The sequence below is a fragment of the Bombina bombina genome, chromosome 8, assembly GCF_027579735.1.
Source record: "Bombina bombina isolate aBomBom1 chromosome 8, aBomBom1.pri, whole genome shotgun sequence".
Taxonomy (NCBI): Eukaryota; Metazoa; Chordata; class Amphibia; order Anura; family Bombinatoridae; genus Bombina; species Bombina bombina.
The window spans coordinates 45,966,618-45,990,441 of record NC_069506.1 but is presented as its reverse complement, the minus strand read 5'-3'; the positions used below and the strand labels follow the sequence as shown (position 1 = coordinate 45,990,441).

Below are 23,824 nucleotides of genomic sequence, written 5' to 3'. Positions count from 1 at the left end.
GTGTGACTTTTTGTTTACAAATATGACAGTAATTTGCTACAAAAGTATAAACACATTAAATGACTTAAAAGGTTGTTGATTATTTATATTTTTTAATATTTTTAATATATTTGTTATTATTTTGTTTTCTTTTATTTATTTGTTTTCTTTTAAAGTTTAATGTTTCATTTGATTGTTGGTAACAAAGTGAATATTTTTTTATTGTTTTATTTGTTATGATATTTTCTTTTATTGAAAATAGAGCCTAACTGTTGATCAGGAGCAATAAAATATTATATTTGCAAAATAAACAGCAATTGAATGATCCCTGAACAGTTATTTTTAATCCTATTTTTTTTTTGTTGGATAAATGAAATAAAAACAATTTGAAAGTTATAATGTCCATGTGTTAAAATACAAAAATATTTTATAAAACTTGCTTTATAGTTTCAATTAAAATGTCATCATCGAACTATATATATTTTTTATTTGATAGAGAGAATACATTTGTCAAATCGTCAAATGCTAAATCAGATATCTTTTATATGTACAATTTTTAAGTCCTGTTTAACTTTTATTCAAAATTAGTTTATGGCATTTATTGTTATCATTTATGAGGTGAGGATATTTGCATACAGTTATATTACTTTTTTTTTAACTATCTGGTCATTATTTTTATAATTATGGGTATTATATTCATGACTATGTTAGTGTAACATTTTTCATAGGTTCCTTAATTATATACAGTAATCTGATGACACATATTGTAGTTTATTTTTTAATTACCCCTACAAAGCATTTCATTACAGTGAATGTGTACTTGCTTCTCTTAATATATATAAAAGATTGGATACAAGTTATTTTATATTTTAGTTGTTTGTAATAATAATAATTTTTTAAATATGAAGCCTGTAAGCTGAGTCATGTGTTGATTGTAATGTTATACATTTATTTTATATTTATAATATTTATTTAATGATTTTGGCATGCATTTTAATTGTTTTCTCATGATTTATTTAGTATATATGAATTTATTATTAATGCATTGATTATAGCAAGATCTAATTTTTCAATTTATCATGTGGAAATCTAAAAAAAAAAACAATATTTGCTGAAAGGAAGAAAACCCATAGCATTGTAGCATTGTGTAAATATTTACATTTGTATAAAATATAGACATATCTCTATATGCTATTGAACAATGATATTTTATTTTCTATTTATTCATTTCCAAGTGTATATTCACTTTTGTAGAGTTTTATCATTGGAAAGCATGATTCTCTTACTCCTGATACAATTTCAATGAGATACTATATGTTACATCTTTTCTTTTATTTATATTATTGTGTTATATTAAATCATTATTTGAAGTATCACAGCATTATTGAGTTTGAGCCACAATATAAATTGTAGGAAAAGTGGAAGTAAAGTGTGGTGATCTGATTCCAGGGCAAAACATATTAAAGGGACAGTCTACACTAGAATTTTTATTGTTTGAAAAAATAGATAATCCCTTTATTATCCATTCCGTAGATTTGCATAACCAACACAGTTATATTAATACACTTTTTACCTATGTGATTATCTTGTATCTAAGTCTCTGCAAACTGCCCCCTTATTTCAGTTCTTTTGACAGACTTGCAATTTAGCTTATCCGGGCTGACTCCTAGGTAACTCCACGTGCGTGAACACAGTGTTTTCTTTATGACACACATGAACTAGCTCCCTCTAGTGGTGAAAAACTGTTAAAATGCATTCATATAAGAGGCGGCCTACAAGGTCTAATAAATTAGCATATGAACCTTCATCTAAGAATACCAAGAGAACAAAGCAAAATTAGTGATAAAAGTAAATTGTAAAGTTGTTTAAAATGACATGCCTTATCTGAATCATGAAAGTTTATTTAGGACTAGACTGTCCCTTTAAGTAATTGTTTGTAGTCTTAAAGGCAAATCCTCATTGTGTATTTTGTCTTTCAAAAATTTACTTAGATCTGGAAATGTGAAAAGATATACACAGCCCATTGTTATGTCTTGTAAAAAAATAGTTTTGATTAGCAGATTGCTTTATGAATTTTTAGATAATTCTTGGTATAAGTTACTAAACTTCTTATTTAGGTGTATTTTCTTAACCAATGATGTGTGTCATAATTGTGTGCAATGTGGGATGAAAAAAAAGCAAAAAGGCAGCTTAAAGAGTTGTCAGGAAGCTGGGCTCTGCAGAGACTTGCCCATAAATAATTCTGCAGTTAGCTGAAAATCTTATAACTAAGATGATTACTTGAGGTGGTGAAAAAAATGTCAGAAACCTGTCTGTGTATATAGTACCCTCCCAGACTGGGGTCTGTAAGAAACTGTAAATCTCCACAATTAACCATACAATTCTTGATAACAGTCATTTAATTATAAAGGGATTTTATCAAGAACAAAAAACAATATAAAGAATCTTTAAAACAAAACAGCACACATTTAGAATGACTTTTTCTTGGAATAATAACTGACAGCCTACACATAAGCTTTTATCTGTAAACTTTAGCTAGGATTATGCTGTGGTACAAAGTCTGCACATATGTATTCATGCATTATATACTAATGCTGGGGTTTTACTCCATACAAGATAATTGAACAAGTTTTATGACTGATAATTGAGAAGATACCATTTAGCTGCAGATGGAGTATACACCCTTTACTTGTGTTTTACATCCAGTATTAAAAAACACATATTCCTCCTTTGTTGTATGTACAAATTATATATTTTTTATTATCAAAATTTCCTATAATTTGAACCATTTTAGTGCAGAGGACAATAATGTGTTGTCACCCTGGAAAGTCCCCCTTCCAGGTTAGGTTACTGGGGACCCCCATGCACTGCAGTAAGGGACAGAAACTGAGGTCTCCTTCTCAATCACCGGATGAATGTGGAACACATGGTGATATCACAGGGCTGCTAATTCAAGGATTGCCTGGTAAGGAAGTCTGTGGCAGAGAACTTTGAAAGTCCATAATGCAGAACCCAGACAACTTACAGGGAGCATACCCTTGTAAGATATAGGTAATTGCTATAAAAACATCAACACCCGCAACAGCTGTTTATCCTGAGAAGGAGGGAGACTCTTATGGAGCCAGTGTTTTCTGCTCACTTTCAAATGAGGGGTTATTTATCCCCTTATGATGCAGCTGATCACTAGAACTTAGGTGATTTCCAGAGAAGGGGCAGAACCCCTTTCTATCCCTCTGATTTAATATGTGGGTTATCAGAACCCACATGTGAAATACGGAATGCCCATCTTTTAAATGAGAGGTCACGCCTCCCTCTAAGTTTCAGGTTATCACTGTAGTAAAGGAAATCATCTGTCCCATGTACTCACCAGTGCTATAAAAATGACCATAGCCTACGTAATGTATTTATTTACTGTATGAGACCTGTGGCTCCAAAAGACAGCTCACAACACACACATACACAGCAAACCTTACATAAAAGAGGGGATTACCCATATAAATGGTCGGTCTGATGCCTCTTTACATAGCAGGGGATTGCCTTACAAATTGCAATCCTCTGTATACTAGTTGCATTTTACAGTGCTATTGGCTTTAAAAATTAACCTTGCTCTCCCAAATAATTTTTACAACAGGACATGTGACCCCTCTTTTGAAAAGAAGAGTCCACTTGGTGGCTAGCAGATGATCACCATGGCAACACTGATCACCTGACAAAAAACATAGGCACATGGAACACAAGGGGTGTAGGTGATCTCTCTACAGTAAACAGAAAAAACATGAGACTACTTATAAGAAAGCAGCAATCCTCAAAATAAGAAATAAAGACAAACAACTCCCATTATTGGTTATATTTTGGGGGGTCTGGCAATTTTTAAAAGGCCTTTATCAACCCTCACTGTGCAAATATATTGTAAGACCCCTTGTTTTGCTGTGCTGTTGGTGTCAGCGCTCATAGGTTCATGCTTTTCTTAACTAATAAATGGGTTAAGCTACTCCCCTATAAAATCAGAATTTTAAAATGTTCCTAATATTTTGTATGGTTAGATATCTTAAACATACTAATTTGTACATTATTATTGAACAATATAGATATAAATGCCTAAACTGTAATTTTTTGAGAAGGTGATGCTAAGGGGTAGATTTACTTTGCTGTAAATGCAGCTGTTTCTGCGTGAGCCTTCAGTCTCGCCGGAAACATGTTAGGAAGCAACGGTCTTAAGACCACTGCTTCTTAAAGGGACACTGTACTCAAATTTTTTCTTTTGTGATTTTGTGATAAGCAACTTTCTAATTTACTCCTATTATCAATTTTTCTTCGTTCTCTTGCTATCTTTATTTGAAAAAGAAGGTTTCTAAGCTTTTTTTTGGGTTCAGTACTCTGGACAGCAGTTTTTGATTGGTGGATGAATTTATCCACCAATCAGCAAGGACAACCCAGGTTGTTCACAAAAAATGGGCCGGCATCTAAACTTACATTCTTGCATTTCAAATAAAGATACCAAGAGAATGAAGAAAATTTGATAATAGGAGTAAATTAGAAAGTTGCTTAAAATTTCATGCTCAATCTGAATCACAAAAGAAAAAAATTGAGTACAGTGTCCCTTTAACTCATCCGCCACCTCTGAGGTGGCGAACAGCAATCATTCTGATCAGATACGATCTGGATGATTGACACCCCCTGCTAGCGGCCGATTGGCCGCGAATGTGCAGGGGGGCAGCATTGCACAAGCAGTTCATAAGAAATGCTTGCGCAATGTTAAATGCCGACAGCGTATGCTGTCGGCATTTAGCGATGTCAGGCAGGCATGATCCACTACAGCAGATCATGTCTGCCTGACATTTAATGAATCTACCCCTATATGTGGAAAAAAATAAAAGTGACAAATATATTTTATACTCACATTCTTATTTACTAATATGTATGCCATGGAAAATTATTTTCTTTTTTGTATTTCTTCAAAGTATCTCTAAAAATGCTTGGTTTCCTGAAAGAAAAAAAAAAGACATATAATTTGTAAGGATACTCTACAGAGAAAAGTTGAAGTTTATCTGAATGCAACTGAAAGAAGCTTCAGGGTGTGTAATGGCTCAGCAGAGAAGGGGTTAACAAAAAATGAAACAGAGAGAAGCTCCAAGGGTGTGAAATGACTCAGCAGTGAAGGGGTTAAGAAATATTCTAGTGCAAACATGGCCACCACCAGCAGGGGCTTGTAAACCATAATACTTGGGGTAGTAAAAAGCCGGTAACAAAGCTAAAGTGGGCATAGGACTCTGGTGCATACTTGTTACTTGTTCCTATTTTGTTCAGGACAGTTATAGTGTTGTATCATTGTATAATTGTTCTGGTTGCTTGTAAAAAAAACTACCCTGAGGTGTGGGCTTGGTATAGATATCTGCAGCTGTGGGAAAAAGACATGAGGTATTTTTTAGTCTTATGTACATATTTGTTTGCTTATTGTAGCATTTGAGTTTCCTGCACTTTATCTTACACCATTAAAATCATAATATTTCATTTTTAGGGAACTGTGTGAATCTCCTGCAGTTTACAATTAAAACTGAATTGTATGATACATTCTCTTTTGTGCATATCGTGTACAATGATCATTAGTTGTTATGCGTAGGAGCAGAGTGGAACATTTCACTTCAGTTGCTTCTCCTTTAACAAAGGATACCAAGAGTAAAAAAGCAAATTTGATAATATAAGTTAATCAGAAAGTTGTTTTAAATTGAATGTTTTATCTGAATCATTAAAGAAAACAAATGTGTTTCATGTCAGGAAATTACCAGTAAGTCTTTTGGAAACAATAATGTCTACTATATTTTTGTTCTATGAACTTTGCTTCCACTACATGCTGCACATTAAGAATTCAATGTCTAAATCTTTTTATACCAAAAAAAACATAAGTTAGACCATGTTGTAGTTGGTATTAACAGCAAAAATCTCCTTTAAAGTCTGGAGCCCTATGAGTTTTTTACTACAACTTTTTAGTTTTACAGTTGTATTATGATCTAGCTCTTTGTCTCTGGAAAATAAGTTCAAAAGGAGATAAAGTGGTAGCACAGACAAAGTGCATTAGTAAAATGATTGACAAATCACATAACTATTGCGCTATTACATATTTACGGGGTCAATTCCAATCCTTCCTATATCAGCTCCCAATAACAAGGCTTCAGCCAATATAGGAATCATGTACAATCTAGAATAGATTTGGCCACTAAAAGCCCATAGTCCCAGACGAGTTTTAACTAGAAAATTTCTTGAAAAAGTGTTCTCGATTAAGAAATTGTTATTGAGATCGAAATTAGGAATCCACCCAAAACTGACAAATAAAATGGCAGTTTCCCACCGCTTCATTTTTAACATTACATTGCAGTTGTTTAGAATAAATCTCTTTGTACAATGTTTAAGTGAAATCTTCAGACAATTTTATATAGGCATGATGGGTATACTGGGCAAGAAATACATCTGAGATCAAGAAGAACACTGTGGGAAATTACTTTCTATTAGGAGGAAGTGATCACAACTTATCTCATATTCTAGAATGGGATTTTAATAGTTCTCACTCTGCAAATCATGAAATCATTAAGTGATGAGGTTTCCTCCATTGCAACAATGTAGCCACAAAAATGTTGCCAAAACCGCACTGTTGTGAACAAGATTTGTCTCTGCACAATTTCTATTACTGAAATTGTGAGCCATAAGCACATTATCAGCTCAGAGAAACAGCTGAACACTCACAATTGTGATGGTGTTGAAACAAAACTGCTGTTTGTTGTTTTTTTTTGCCGAAAACCCTCCAATAACAAACAAATCGACCAATAGATCCGAACCAACCTTTATGTGTTTAAAGGAGCATGAAAGTCTTAATACAACACAATAGATAAAAAAAAAATGTCTTCAATTAACAAATTTACTTTGTACTCTTGGTATCCTTTGTTGAAGAAAATATCTAGATATGCAAATGAGTGTGCCGGTGTCCTTAATGCTATATTGCAGCACTGTTTACAACATTGTACTACATAGCAACATTACATTACAGTTCAGGGATAGAGGTGCATTACTCTAAATTTACTTTAAATATCTGTTTAATTACTTTGTGGGGGGTTAAAAGGACATTGCACTGACATTTTTTCTCGCATTTAATGTGTTTCCAAGTATCTATTTTTCCTGCTGAAGTATATTAAATTGTTTGCAAACAGATCCTTTACCTTTATTTTGTAACTGGAAATAGTTGATTTTTTCCTGTTGAAACTGCCACCTATTCTGAAAAACTGAATGTTTGTATCATCTGTAGAAAAGTTATAAAAACAGGAGATACCATAAAAAATTAACCTCCTAGTGGGTGGTGATAAAGAGAGATATATATTTTTGTATCTAAAATTTGCTAATTGAACTCCCCAAGCCTTAAAGGGACAGTCAACACCAGAATTGTTGTTTTAAAAGATAGATAATCCCTTAATTACCAATTCCCCAGTTTTGCATAACCAACACAGTTATTATTATACACGTTTTACCTCTGTAATTACCTTGTATCTAAGCCTCAGCAGACTGCCCCTTATTTCAGTTCTTTTGACAGACTTGCAGTTTTGCCAATCAGAGCTGTCTCCATGGTAAATTCACGTGCATGAGCTCAATGTTATCTATATGAAACACGTGAACTAATGCCCTCTAGTGGTAAAAAAACTATCAAAATGCATTTAGATTAGAGGTGGATATGGGGATTACAATTTTGGCTGGGATGTCCCTTTAATAGAGTATTTTAATATTGCATTTTTATTTCCCTTTAACACTACTTTAGTGTAAAGTGCTTGTGGATGATTTGGGAAACCTGCAGTATTATTTCCTGATAGGAATAATAACAACACAACCTTAAATCACTGTATACAGAGTTTGAAGTGATTGCTGTAATCACATTTGTTATGAATGTATTTTATTTGTTGTCTTCTTAAATACAATATTTAGCATGGAAATGAGAAGATTTCATGTTAGTAATGATCAGTAGCGGCAGTCAACTATATAGGTATTATTTGCTGGAATCACAATATATAAGACTCTTAGTGGTCTATCTACATTAGACGCAGCCTTCTATCTGATATGTACAAAAACATTAATTGGAAAATGCTCAGTTTTTGCAATAATAATAAACTTTCAAAGCAAAGCAAAACTAATTTGTTAAACCAACTTATTAGTCAGTGCATAGTTAAAACTCAAAAAAGTATTACATTAAAATAGAGCACTAGATTAACAATTGCATTGAAAACAATATAAAAATATATATTTAAAATTAAAATAAATATTTTATATTAATTTTTAAATTTGTTATAATGTAATATTATCAGCTATAAAATATATTGCTATTGTATTTTAAATACACTATGATTATGATTATACAGTTATAGTATGTTCAAAATACAGTAATATAACAATTAAATACAATAAATTAAATTATAAGTAAAAACAGAAAAATACATATTTAAAAATTAAATTATTTAAATTTTTTTACATTTAATTTACAATGTAATATTTATTATTAACTTTAAAATGTGATATTGTTGTATTTTAAAAATATTATGGGGAAAATGTATCAAGACTGCACGTAAAGAACCTATCTGTCTGCGTTTGCCACTTGCGATGCAGTATTACATGGCAAAATTTAACATTGCACAAGAGCTCTCTTGTGCAATGTCGTTTCCTGCTCTCAATTACCCTAAACAAGTAAGTGTCAAACGGCTAGATTACGAGTTGTGCGTTAAAGTAAAAAAGCAGCATTAAGAGGTCTTAACGCTGCTTTTTTACGCCCGCTTCTATTACGAGTCTTGCAGGTAAAGGTGTACCGCACACTTCTTTGGCCTTACCGCAAAACGACTTACGTAAACTTCGTAAAGTCTTTTTTCTATGGGACTTCCATAGCGCCGGTATTACGAGTCTGTCCTGGGAGGCCAAAAAGTGAGCGGTACATCCTACCCCGTCAAGAGTCCTAACGCATTTAAAAGTCAGTAGTTATGAGTTTTATGGTACAACGCTGTAACATAAAACTCATAACTAAAGTGCAAAAAAGTACACTAACACCCATAAACTACCTATTAACCCCTAAACCGAGGCCCTCCCGCATCGCAAATACTAAAATAAAAATTTTAACCCCTAATCTGCCGCTCCGGACATCGCCGCCACCTACATTATATTTATGAACCCCTAATCTGCTGCCCCCAACATCGCCGCCACCTACATTATATTTATTAACCCCTAATCTGCCGCCCCCAATGTCGCTGCAACCTACCTACACTTATTGACCCCTAATCTGCCACCCCCAACGTCGCCGCCACTATAATAAACATATTAACCCCTAAACCCCCACACTCCCGCCTCGCAAACATTAGTTAAATATTATTAACCCCTAACCTGCCGTCCCTAACATCGCCGCCACCTACCTACACTTATTAACCCCTAATCTGCCGCCCCCAACATCACCGCCGCCACTATACTAAATGTATTAACCCCTAAACCTAGATCTAACCCTAACCCTAACACCCCCTAACTTAAATATAATTTAAATAAATCTAACTAAATATTCCTATCATTAACTAAATTATTCCTATTTAAAACTAAATACTTACCTATAAAATAAACCCTAGGGCCTAGATTTAGAGTTTGGCGTTAGCCGTGAAAACCAGTGTTAGAGGCTCCTAACGCTGGTTTTAGGCTACCGCCGGTATTTGGAGTCACTCAAAATAGGGTCTAACGCTCACTTTTCAGCCGCAACTTTTCCATACCGCAGATCCCCCTACGCCATTTGCGTATCCTATCTTTTCAATGGGATCTTCCTAACGCCGGTATTTAGAGTTGTTTCTGAAGTGAGCGTTAGAGCTCTAACGACAAAACTCCAGCCGCAGGAAAAAAGCAGGAGTTAAGAGCTTTCTGGGCTAACGCCGGTTCATAAAGCTCTTAACTACTGTACCCTAAAGTACACTAACACCCATAAACTACCTATGCACCCCTAAACTGAGGTCCCCCCACATCGCCGCAACTCGATTAAATTTTTTTAACCCCTAATCTGCCGACCGCCACCTACGTTATACTTATGTACCCCTAATCTGCTGCCCCTAACACCGCCGACCCCTATATTATATTTATTAACCCCTAACCTGCCCCCCACAACGTCGCCGCCAGCTACTTACAATAATTAACCCCTAATCTGCCGACCGCAAAGCGCCGCCACCTACGTTATCCTTAAGTACCCCATATCTGCTGCCCCTAACACCGCCGACCCCTATATTATATTTATTAACCCCTAATCTGCCCCCCTCAACGTCGCCGACACCTGCCTACACTTATTAACCCCTAATCTGCCGAGCGGACCTGAGCGCTACTATAATAAAGTTATTAACCCCTAATCCGCCTCACTAACCCTATCATAAATAGTATTAACCCCTAATCTGCCCTCCCTAACATCGCCGACACCTAACTTCAATTATTAACCCCTAATCTGACGACCGGAGCTCATCGCTACTATAATAAATGGATTAACCCCTAAAGCTAAGTCTAACCCTAACACTAACACCCCCCTAACTTAAATATAATTTACATCTAACGAAATTAATTAACTCTTATTAAATAAATTATTCCTATTTAAAGCTAAATACTTACCTGTAAAATAAATCCTAATATAGCTACAATTTAAATTATAATTATATTATAGCTATTTTAGGATTAATATTTATTTTACAGGCAACTTTGAAATTATTTTAACCAGGTACAATAGCTATTAAATAGTTAAGAACTATTTAATAGTTACCTAGTTAAAATAATAACACAATTACCTGTAAAATAAGTCCTAACCTAAGTTATAATTAAACCTAACACTACCCTATCAATAAATTAATTAAATAAAATACCTACAATTACCTACAATAAAACCTAACACTACACTATCAATAAATAAATTAAATACAATTTCTACAAATAACTACAATTACATAAACTAACTAAAGTACAAAAAATAAAAAAGAACTAAGTTACAAAAAATAAAAAAATATTTACAAACATAAGAAAAATATTACAACAATTTTAAACTAATTACACCTACTCTAAGCCCCCTAATAAAATAACAAAGACCCCCAAAATAAAAAAATTCCCTACCCTATTCTAAATTAATAAATTTAAAAGCTCTTTTACCTTACCAGCCCTGAACAGGGCCCTTTGCGGGGCATGCCCCAAGAAAATCAGCTCTTTTGCCTGTAAAAAAAAACATACAATACCCCCCCCCAACATTACAACCCACCACCCACATACCCCTAATCTAACCCAAACCCCCCTTAAATAAACCTAACACTAAGCCTGAAGATCTTCCTACCTTGTCTTCACCTCAACAGGTATCACCGATCTGTCCTGGCATCCGGTGCTGAAGAGGTCCAGAAGAGGCTCCAAAGTCTTCCTCCTATCCGGCAAGAAGAGGACATCCGGACCAGCAAACATCTTCATCCAAGCGGCATCTTCGATCTTCTTCCATCCGGTGCAGAGCGGGTCCATGTTGAAGCAGCCGACGCGGATCCATCCTCTTCTTCCGGCGTCTCCCGACGAATGACGGTTCCTTTAAGGGACGTCATCCAAGATGGCGTCCCTCGAATTCCGATTGGCTGATAGGATTCTATCAGCCAATCGGAATTAAGGTAGGAATATTCTGATTGGCTGATGGAATCAGCCAATCAGAATCAAGTTCAATCCGATTGGCTGATCCAATCAGCCAATCAGATTGAGCTCGCATTCTATTGGCTGTTCTATTTAAAACTAAATACTTACCTATAAAATAAACCCTAGGGCCTAGATTTAGAGTTTGGCGTTAGCCGTGAAAACCAGTGTTAGAGGCTCCTAACGCTGGTTTTAGGCTACCGCCGGTATTTGGAGTCACTCAAAATAGGGTCTAACGCTCACTTTTCAGCCGCAACTTTTCCATACCGCAGATCCCCCTACGCCATTTGCGTATCCTATCTTTTCAATGGGATCTTCCTAACGCCGGTATTTAGAGTTGTTTCTGAAGTGAGCGTTAGAGCTCTAACGACAAAACTCCAGCCGCAGGAAAAAAGCAGGAGTTAAGAGCTTTCTGGGCTAACGCCGGTTCATAAAGCTCTTAACTACTGTACCCTAAAGTACACTAACACCCATAAACTACCTATGCACCCCTAAACTGAGGTCCCCCCACATCGCCGCAACTCGATTAAATTTTTTTAACCCCTAATCTGCCGACCGCCACCTACGTTATACTTATGTACCCCTAATCTGCTGCCCCTAACACCGCCGACCCCTATATTATATTTATTAACCCCTAACCTGCCCCCCACAACGTCGCCGCCAGCTACTTACAATAATTAACCCCTAATCTGCCGACCGCAAAGCGCCGCCACCTACGTTATCCTTAAGTACCCCACATCTGCTGCCCCTAACACCGCCGACCCCTATATTATATTTATTAACCCCTAATCTGCCCCCCTCAACGTCGCCGACACCTGCCTACACTTATTAACCCCTAATCTGCCGAGCGGACCTGAGCGCTACTATAATAAAGTTATTAACCCCTAATCCGCCTCACTAACCCTATCATAAATAGTATTAACCCCTAATCTGCCCTCCCTAACATCGCCGACACCTAACTTCAATTATTAACCCCTAATCTGACGACCGGAGCTCATCGCTACTATAATAAATGGATTAACCCCTAAAGCTAAGTCTAACCCTAACACTAACACCCCCCTAACTTAAATATAATTTACATCTAACGAAATTAATTAACTCTTATTAAATAAATTATTCCTATTTAAAGCTAAATACTTACCTGTAAAATAAATCCTAATATAGCTACAATTTAAATTATAATTATATTATAGCTATTTTAGGATTAATATTTATTTTACAGGCAACTTTGAAATTATTTTAACCAGGTACAATAGCTATTGAATAGTTAAGAACTATTTAATAGTTACCTAGTTAAAATAATAACACAATTACCTGTAAAATAAGTCCTAACCTAAGTTATAATTAAACCTAACACTACCCTATCAATAAATTAATTAAATAAAATACCTACAATTACCTACAATAAAACCTAACACTACACTATCAATAAATAAATTAAATACAATTTCTACAAATAACTACAATTACATAAACTAACTAAAGTACAAAAAATAAAAAAGAACTAAGTTACAAAAAATAAAAAAATATTTACAAACATAAGAAAAATATTACAACAATTTTAAACTAATTACACCTACTCTAAGCCCCCTAATAAAATAACAAAGACCCCCAAAATAAAAAAATTCCCTACCCTATTCTAAATTAATAAATTTAAAAGCTCTTTTACCTTACCAGCCCTGAACAGGGCCCTTTGCGGGGCATGCCCCAAGAAAATCAGCTCTTTTGCCTGTAAAAAAAAACATACAATACCCCCCCCCCAACATTACAACCCACCACCCACATACCCCTAATCTAACCCAAACCCCCCTTAAATAAACCTAACACTAAGCCTGAAGATCTTCCTACCTTGTCTTCACCTCAACAGGTATCACCGATCTGTCCTGGCATCCGGTGCTGAAGAGGTCCAGAAGAGGCTCCAAAGTCTTCCTCCTATCCGGCAAGAAGAGGACATCCGGACCGGCAAACATCTTCATCCAAGCGGCATCTTCGATCTTCTTCCATCCGGTGCAGAGCGGGTCCATGTTGAAGCAGCCGACGCGGATCCATCCTCTTCTTCCGGCGTCTCCCGACGAATGACGGTTCCTTTAAGGGACGTCATCCAAGATGGCGTCCCTCGAATTCCGATTGGCTGATAGGATTCTATCAGCCAATCGGAATTAAGGTAGGAATATTCTGATTGGCTGATGGAATCAGCCAATCAGAATCAAGTTCAATCCGATTGGCTGATCAGTTCATAAGTATAATGTAGGTGGCGGCGGTGTCAGGAGCGGCATATTAGGGGTTAATAAATATAATGTCAGTGTCAGGGGCGTCAGATTAGGGTTAATAAGTGTAAGATTAGGGGTGTTTAGACTCGGGGTTCATGTTAGGGTGTTAGGTGTAGACATAACTTTAGTTTCCCCATAGGGATCAATGGGGCTGCGTTACTGAGTTTTACGCTGCTTTTTTGCAGGTGTTAGACTTTTTCTCAGCCGGCTCTCCCCATTGATTCCTATGGGGAAATCGTGCACGAGCACGTATAACCAGCTCACTGCTCACTTAAGCAGCGCTGGTATTGGAGTGCGGTAATGAGCAAAATTTTGCTCTACGCTCACTTCTTGCCTTTTAACGCCGGGTTTGTAAAAACCCGTAATACCAGCGCTGCAGGTAAGTGAGCGTTGAGTGAAAACTGCTCGTTAGCACTACACAGCACAAAACGAAAAACTCGTAATCTAGCCGTTAGTTATTTATTTCGCCACCTGTGAGGTAACAGTGAGCCAAAAGAAGCAATTTGTGGTTGCAGACTCGCTAATGTGATCCTGCACTGCAAAGCCTCAAAAGCTGCGAATGCATCTTAAAGGGACTGAAAACCCCATTTTCTTTCATAATTTGGACAAAAGATACAATTCTAAACAACTTTTCAATTTACTTCTATTATCAAATTTGCTTCATTCTCTTGTTATCCTTTGCTAAAATAAAAGCATTACACTACTGGCAGACATTTAGTTAGCCAATCACAAGAGACAAATGTGTGCAGGCACCAATCAACAGCTAGCTCCCCACTGGTGTAGGATATGTACATTTTCATTTTCAATAAGGGATATAAAGAGAACAAAGCACATTTAAAAATAGAAGTGAATTTAAAAGTGTATTAAACTGACACGCTCTATCTGAATGCTGCAAGTTTAATTTTGACTTTCCTATCCCTTTAATAAATCTTCCCCTATAATTGTAATTTAACGGGATAGAAAACACCTAGTAATTACAATATATATGTCTTGTATTGCTTAGAATAACATGTCAGCCGCTCCTTGCACCCCACCTCTAGGGATTACTCGTGCTATTCTGCGGTTCACAACTCCTACTCACGTATTGATTTTATTTACTGTGAACCGCGCCTTTTAGATTCCATACGAACAGCACAAATGCCGAGCTGTACCTGGTCAGACCACTCACCTGTACAAGTAACAATGGACTCCCCCATTACCTCGACCTCTAGACCCCATGGAGGATGCCCGAGTTTCTCTTTGCCGATTTAAATAATGTTGTTATGGTGCGGGAGGAAATTAAACAATTCCTTATCATCAATGATAATAATTTGGTAGATGACTATTGCCTTTGGGGCTCACTTAAAGCCTACATTCGAGGCATATTTATTAAACTCCAATCCAAACATAGGAAAACCAGGGAGAGACCCTAGCACAGCTCCATATCCAGCTTCACAACCTCACCTCCCAACACATTTGACCCTGGTGTACTTGCTCAAATGGAGTCCATCAAGTCTCAAATTGCGAATCTAGAAAATGTTAGAATGCAATGGCAACTGCAAAAAGTTAAGCAAATGTGCTACTCTAAAGGGAATAAGGCTGATCGTCTCCTAGCCGATAAACTGAGACAACGAGCAGCAGATGCCCGCATACCCTACATTAAGACCCCTGATGGTGTAGTCAGACTCCCAGCTGACATAGGTAAAGCATTTGCCAAATATTATTATGACTTATACAACTTAGAAAGCTCCCAAGACTCCCCTGCCCCTTCCTCTTCAATAATAAAAAACTTTCTGGACCCGCTTTCCCTCCCGACCCTGACTGACAACCAAAAAGACTTCTTAGACTTACCTTTTAATCCACGGGAAATAGCCCTAGCTATTAAATCCTTAAAGTCCCACAAAGCACCAGGACCAGATGGATACACCGCCATTTGCGCCCTAATTACTCCCCTACTCACCAGAGTTTTTTCTCTTGCCAGGCATTCTGGAGCCCTTCCCACTGAGTTCCTTGGGGCAACAATAGTAACAATACCGAAACCCGGCAAGGACCCCAATGCATGCGCAAATTTAGGCCCATCTCTTTACTCAATGTCAACACAAAACTCTTTGCTAAGATTCTAGCCACCCGGCTAAACCATATTCTCCCCTCTCTGATAGACTGGGATCTGGTGGGATTTACCCCAGGTAGAGAAGGTCCTGACAATGCCAGACGCATCTTAAATATCTTCTTTGAAGCCAAACACGAGAAAATACCCTGCACCACCTTAGCCCTTGATGCCGAAAAGGCATTTGACCGTGTTAATTGGCTTTACTTATTTGAAGTCCTTAAAAAGTTTGGATTCTCACCACATTACTACACGTTTGTCAAAGCTCTATATGCCTCCCCATCAGCGATAGTCAGAGGTTTGAGATTTCTGTCCCCCTCTTTCCCGATTACTAATGGGACAAGGCAAGGGTGCCCTCTGTCCCCCCTGATATTTGCTTTAATTATGGAGTCCCTAGCTGAAGCAATTAGATCTAGCACAAATATCAAGGGTGTAACAATTGCAGGAGTCCCTCAAAAAACTGCGCTGTTCGTGGACGACCTCACCATATTTCTGTGCGACCCTACCCATTCCCTCCCGCTCTTTTTGAACCCCTACATACCTTTGGAACAATCAGCTATTACAAACTAAATGTAAATAAGACGGATGCCTTTATGATTAACATTCCTGACACAGAATATGCCAACCTTAAAAGACGGTATTCGTTTAACTGGTCACGGCAGAGAATTAAACACCTGGGAGTTTTCCTCTCCTGGAATATCTCTACCGTGGTTGAATCTAACTTCTATCCTCTTCTCCACTCCTTTCAAATGTGTGGACCACTGGAATGTCCCAAGCATATCCTGGTTAGGCAGAGTTGCAGCCTTTAAAATGACTCTTTAACCCAAGCTGACATATCTTTTCCGAACTCTGCCGATACCCATACTCAAATCTCTCATTGGAAAGTTCCAGTTGCTCTGCAACAAATTCATTTGGAAATGCAAACACCCACGAGTGGCTACAACAATCTTACAGCTGCCATTGCTGAGCGGTGGCGCTAGCGCCCCCAACTTGGCGTGCTATCATGAAGCATCCAGGTAAGTGCATATTCTTCCGTGGAACGCAGATACCTCGGATTGTAAATGGTGGAGGCTGGAGCAGGCAACTCTCCCTGATTCGCTCACTCTCTCAGACTTGCTATGGATTCCTAAACACACCCGAACCTTTTTTAACATCCAAAACTATATAGTCCTATCAGCATTACGCTTCTGGGATAAAATCCGATCCCTCCCCCAAATTGCCCCCCATCCCTCACCGATTCATTCATTGTCGGGCCTACTTCGAGCCCTGAAAGATTCACACCCTTTGCTGTGGCATTCTCATGGCATCACCAACATAAATTACCTTTTCCCAGGTGGACAGTTAATGTCGCCTGCCAATTTCTGCTCCACCTATCAGCCTTCCCAGCTATTACAATTTGAGTTTTGGAGATTAAGGAGTCTCCTCCAGTCGTGGGGGTTAACTATCTTCCCCCTTCGTGTTCCCACTAGTTTGGAACAACGATGGATCATGGCCCAGAGAATTCCTAGGCCACTGTGAATTTCTTATCGCGATGTACTTAATCCTCCGATTTACTATAAATCGCCCTATATTGTATCATGGGAAAGAGCCCTACATTTTCACGCCACCCAGGAAGAGTGGTCCAAGGCCACTCTAATTACAAAACAAGCTCTACATTGCATCACCTTGCTGGAGCTATACCTTAAAGTGTGCACCCAATGGCACCTGACCCCCCTGAGGCTCTTTAAAATATCGCCTTTAAATTCCCCGCTGTGCTGAAGAGGATGCAGTGAGGTGGGATCACTGTCCCATGTGTGGTGGGGATGCCCTGTATTGCGGCCCCTTTGGAGTATGCTCTCTCGTAAATGCTTTGACCTTGATCCCACTTTGTGGACCAAACCACAAACCATACTTTTTTATCTGTCCATTGGGTCTCCCCTCACCCCCAAGGGCTTGCTTAGCATCTACCTACTGATGGCAACCAAACTATCTATTGCTCGCCTATGGAAGTAGTCCATACTCCCCACCTGGAGTGATATTACCAAGACTATGAACTACTTCGAGTGTATGGAGAGTCCTATCTTTACCGTTAATAATAAGATAAATCTGCACTGTCAGACATGGGAAATCTGGAGAAAGATCAGATAGTCTTGAAAATAGGAAAGTCTTGAAGTTTTGCTAGACGGGTAAGATGAGCCTATGTCCTCTTCACTAACCCTCGATTTCCCCCCTTTCCTTTCTTCCTACATTCTCACCTTAACCTTATCCCCCCCCCCCAGCCATACACACATGACCCTACTGCAGTTTTGTACTTATTAACGTATCCTCGTTTCCCTGATTGTAATACACACCATGCTGTACAATGGCTGTTAATATATGCTTATGTTTCCACCATGTATCCTAATTGTTGTTGTTTTTTTTGATCATTTTTACTCTACTATACTACCACAGACTTTGTCATTTTGGATTCTTATTGCTGTAACTTTGGCATGCTCTAATAAAGATTTGAAATGAAAAAAAAGAAAAAAAAAAGAATAACATGTCAGCCAAGTGTAGATGTTTTTATTACAACTGAACATCATATTTACTGCAATTGTTTATTAATAGCAAAACCCCACCCACTATTTGCATTTTTTAGTGGAGCCTATCTGAGCTTTAGTTTGCAAACAACAAGGCTAGTCATAGTAATAATTTTAGTGTAAAGTTGTTTTGCAGTTGGTATTAGCTAAAGCCAATTAGGGAAATATATGTAGCAGATTTGTAGCTGAGATGTCATCATGTAACAGAGCTAAAAAGTAGATTGCAAAGTTATTTCATTGTAAATAACTAAACATTTTATATAAAAATCTCAAGGTGCTTACTGTCTCTTTAATGCATGTATTTTAATGAGAACTGTGGAACTTTGTTTTCTGTTCACTGGTGCCAGGGGCCACACAAAATCCATTGTGGCCCCCAGGTCCTGCTCTATAAAAACCCATTAGAGAATAGAAAAAAGTTTTGCTTTAGGTTTCTAGTTTTATTAATTTAATAATTCAGTAGGGTCACAACCAGGGAGATTTAATATTTTATACCTTGTTTATATTTTATTTAATGCAACAAATGCAACAGCGTTAGAATATACAGTGCAAGGGACAATTTATCCTGATGAGAATAAATAAGTTTGTTTCTGCAACAACAAAGAAACATTTTCCAGAGCTGCTCACACAGTAATAATTGAAGAATTGTTCTGATTTAATTTATGCAGCAGTTAAACAAAGAGTTACCCCTACAGGATGCTGCATGTGATATGGGACATTGAACAGCTTTCATTTCCCTGTAGCTGTCAGCTAGAAAATATTTGTGCTTTGAAGACATTTCTAAGCTAATATCCGAACAGACAACTGTGCTCTTGGGGGTTTATCATCTTCTTTGAATTCTGTTCAAAAAATTATTTAGTTCTTGAACTTTTTAAAATGTATTGTTCCAACTTATTAGAGCTAGCATAGTATGTGTGTCTCTATGTATGTGTGTCTGTGCTTGTGTGTTTGTATGTGTGTGTGTCTGTATGTGTGTCTGTGTGTATGTGGGTATGTATGTGACTATGTGTTTGTGTGTTTGTATGTATGTGTATGTATGCATGTGTGTATGTGTTTGTGTGTATATATGTATGTGTTATGTGTTTGTGTGTATATATGTATGTGTGTATGTGTTTGTGTGTATATATGTATGTGTGTATGTGTTTGTGTGTATATATGTATGTGTGTATGTGCTTGTGTGTATGTATGCATGTGTGTATGTGTTTGTGTGCATTTATGTAGGTGTGTATGTGTTTGTGTGTATGTATGTATGTATGTGTTTGTGTGTCTGTTGGTGTGTGTATGTATGTATGTATGTGTGTATGTGTTTGTGTGTATGTATGTGTGTATGTGTTTGTGTGTGTGTGTGTGTGTGTGTATGTATGTATGTGTGTATGTGTTTGTGTGTTTGTTTGTGTGTATGTATGCATGTGTGTATGTGTTTGTGTGTATGTATGTATGTGTGTATGTGTTTGTGTTTGAGTGTTTGTGTGTGTATGTATGTGTGTATGTGTTTGTGTGTATGTATGTGTTTGTGTGTATGTATGTATGTGTGTATGTGTTTGTGTGTTTGTGTGTGTGTATGTGTTTGTGTGTATGTATGTATGTATGTGTTTGTGTGTGTGTGTGTATGTATGTATGTGTTTGTGTGTGTGTATGTATGTATGTGTGTATGTGTTTGTGTGTTTGTGTGTGTTTGTGTGTGTATGTATGTATGTGTGTATGTGTGTATGTGTTTGTATGTATGTCTGTATGTGATCCCAATAGACACAGCACCTCGACACCTTAGTCCTAGTGCACGCTAAAAGGGTTACTGCAGGCACCCAAAGATAATCATCCAAATTCCAAAATAATCCACAGCCCCAAGGATATATTCACAACTTTATTGGAACATCTGGGTCATATGTATGTATGCGTGTATGTGTTTGTGTGTGTGTATGTATGTATGTATGTGTTTGTGTGTTTGTATGTATGTGTATATGTGTTTGTGCGTATGTATGTATGTATGTGTGTCTGTATGTCTGTATGTATGTATGTGTATATGTGTTTGTGCGTATGTATGTATGTATGTATGTATGAATGTATGTATGTGTGTCTGTATGTATGTGTGTGTGTGTATGTATGTGTATATGTGTTTGTGTGTATGTATGTGTGTGTGTATTTGTGCATTTGGGTGTGCATGTGTTCCTGTACATTTGTGTGTGTGCATATATATGTGTGTGCCAGTGTGTGTGTGAATTAGCATGTGTTTGTATATGTGTGAGAGTATGTGTGACATAAAGGGACAATAAAGTCCAAATAAACTTTAGTTATTCAGTTTTAAAAAAACTTTCCTATTTACTTGAATTATGAAATTGTGCACAATTGTGCACAATTGTGCACAATCTTTTTATATGCACATTTTCTGAGACACCAGCTCCTATTAAGCATGTGCAAAATTTCACAGTATCTATGTATATGAGTTTGTGATTGGCTAATGGCTGTCACATGATACAGGGGGCTGGCAAATTGAATCAAATTTTTAAATTTGTCATTAAAAAAATCTCATTTAATATTCTGAGTAAGTGCTATTGCATTGTCCTTTAGTTATGCGCGTGTTGATTATGCAGTTCTACTGTATTTAATGTGCCTGTAGTGTGTATAACAATGTTTTGCAAGCAATTTGTAGAGGGAGATTTAGCTGCAGCAGGCAGTGCTAAGTGACAGCAGGAAGAAGGGCTCCCCATGTATTTTGTCCTGGGTTGCAACATGCCAGAATTGGAAGGTATGTTGTACTGTTGTACTTTTACACAACTGAACCAGAGTCTGGAGAGTTTTCATTTATGGATGTTTCCCTATAAGTAGTCTATGCATATATGTACTTTTGGAAGACTTATGCAATAATAAGCTAGACCATGTATCCTAATAATGGATCATATGTTACAAGAACTTTCTTTTTAGCTCAATACACATTTTTGTTTTGATTTCCCAAACAATGTGAGACATTAACTAAAATACTATTAATAAATTAAAGCCTCTGTAGTAAATAACTGCAAGCCACTCTCTAGGTGCCCAATGCTATATAAAGCTCTCTGCTCTGGTGAGATTATCAAAAGAATCTTCATCAACTCTGTAAAGTTCCTGAAAGGATTTTAGACTTCTAGCTTGATAGCTTTTAATCTAGCTATGCAGAGTTCTAGATACTTACATTACAATATAATGCTCAGAAAAAGCCCCCAAAGATTTTGTGTGATTTCTGTCCATACCAGCACGTTTTTGATTATCGTTAGGTAAAAACATATACAACATAAGATAAGTTGTACAAAGAATTTCATTCAGCCTCTTTGTTGACATTGTTGAACCTATTGCAAACACTAGAGGGCATCAACGCACCTTGTTGGAGATTGATGAGTGTATATCTGAAATACCTAAGAATATTTCATCTGTCTGTGGCAAGACAATACATACCTTTAGCAAAGAAGAAACTATGTTTTCTTTGAAATTGTAAAGATCATATAATACTCTTATGAAGGTCAATATGCTATAATTCTTGAAAACTATAGAACTTTCTGTAGGATATATATATATATATATATATATACATATTTATCTATCTATATCATCTATCTATCTATCTCTATCTCTATCTCTATCTCTCTCTCTCTCTCTCTCTCTCTCTCTATCTATCTATCTATCTATCTATCTATCTATCTATCTATCTATCTATCTATCTACCTAAAATCTCTAATGGCAGTTTTCTTCAAAAAAGGTATTCCCTGCATTTAAGTATGTGAAAGAGATGTATACATTACAATTTACAATAACTCTTGCAAAAAGATTTAATTAAACAAATTGTATAAAAAGTATAAATTAAATATTAAAATAAAAACATGCAGTAAAAATGTGTAATAAAATTGAAAAATTATAATTTATGGAAAAATAAATTTGATATAAACAATTTAATGTGCACAGTAGAAATCTCAATAAAACTACCCTGCTCATGGAAAACGGAGAAATTTGTACTTATAATATAAAAAATGCAAAGCATATTGTTTTCTGTGTTGTAAAATGAGTTCCCCCTTCCTCTGATAGTGGGCGTTCCATGGGTGCGGGTGAAAGTTATCTGTCATTCCTTTGCATATTCTCTAAACATTCTGCAGAGCTCCCAGTTTTATCTTAAAAACTTAAATGGACAGTCTTTTGCCAAAAAATGTTTCGGCCTTTAATTTGTTCTGAATGATCCATTTTACCTGCTAGAGTGTATATAATTGTTTTACCTTTACCTTTATTTCATCATTTGAAATAGCTGATTTTTCCTGTGGTATCACCACCTATATTGAAAGTTTTTATACTTAAAGGACCAGTAAACACAGTAGATTTGCATAATCAACAAATGCAAGATAACAAGACAATGCAATAGGACTTAGCCTGAACTTCAAATGAGTAGTAGATTTTTTCTAACAATTTTAAAAGTTATGTCTATTTCCACTCCCCCTGTACCACATGACAGCTATCAGCCAATCACAAATGCATACATGTACCATGTGACAGCAATCAGCCAATCACAAATGCATACACATTTATTCTTGCACATGCTCAGTAGGAGCTGGTGACTCAAAAAGTTTAAATATAAAAAGACTGTGCACTTTTTTTAATGGAAGTAAATTGGAAAGTTGTTTAAAATTCCATGCTCTATCTGAATAATGAAAGTTCATTTTGACTTGAGTGTCCCTTTAAATATAGACTATTGACAAACTGTGTAAACACAGCCAGCAGAAGAAATTACACTCCCAGTTGGAGGTAGGAGAGTTAAGTAATAAAATGTTAATTTTCCATTGTTCTCTCTAAGTATTGGTCTTTGGTTTACAGGCAGATATGACTACTTTTTAAACAAAATACGTACTATCCGAAGCAACATCCTAACACCAACCTGCAATATTCCAACAACAGGCCCCGTTACTCCCTCTGCCACCCTCTGCATCTTCCATCCAGCCACTGAGAATGAAGTTTCTTCCTTACTATCTTCCTCACACCTCACTATCTGTCTGCTTGACCCTATTCCTTTTCATCTAATACCCTCCCTGTCTTCCACCCTCACTCCTGCTCTTACTCACATCTTCAACCTATCTCTCTCTACCGGCTCATTCCTATCTTCTTTCAAACATGCAAAAGTCACTCCCATACTCAAAAAACCCTCACTCGACCCTAATTCTCCTGAAAGCTACCGCCCCATATCACTGCTTCCACTAACATCAAAACTCCTTAAAAAAGTAGTTTACAATTGCCTAACC

The 23,824-nt window shown here is 36.7% G+C and overlaps 1 protein-coding gene across 1 annotated transcript in view; it reads left to right on the top strand.

The window, feature by feature from the left end:
* Positions 1–23,824, top strand: part of PLCH2 (phospholipase C eta 2) — a 974,668-nt gene that overhangs the window by 79,516 nt on the left and 871,328 nt on the right. The gene's annotated exons all lie outside the window — the stretch shown is intronic.